We start from the raw sequence: 372 nt of genomic DNA on the forward strand, positions 1-372 counted from the left end.
ACGCACGCACACCCCCCTCCTCTCAGCTCCCCCCCACACACCCCTCCTCTCAGCGCCCCTGCACACACACGCACACACCCCTCCTCTCAGCGCCCCTGCACACACACGCACACACCCCTCCTCTCAGCGCCCCCGCACACACACGCACACACCCCTCCTCTCAGCTCCCCCGCACACACACGCACACACCCCTCCTCTCAGCGCCCCCGCACACACACGCACACCCCTCCTCTCAGCGCCCCCGCACACACACACGCACACACCCCTCCTCTCAGCGCCCCCGCACACACACGCACACGCACACACATGCATGCACACCCCTCCTATCAGCTCGCACACACGCACACACCCCTCCTCTCAGCGCCCCCGCAC

The sequence above is a fragment of the Dipodomys ordii genome, unplaced genomic scaffold (assembly GCF_000151885.1).
Source record: "Dipodomys ordii isolate 6190 unplaced genomic scaffold, Dord_2.0 Scaffold18, whole genome shotgun sequence".
In the NCBI taxonomy this organism is placed as follows: Eukaryota; Metazoa; Chordata; class Mammalia; order Rodentia; family Heteromyidae; genus Dipodomys; species Dipodomys ordii.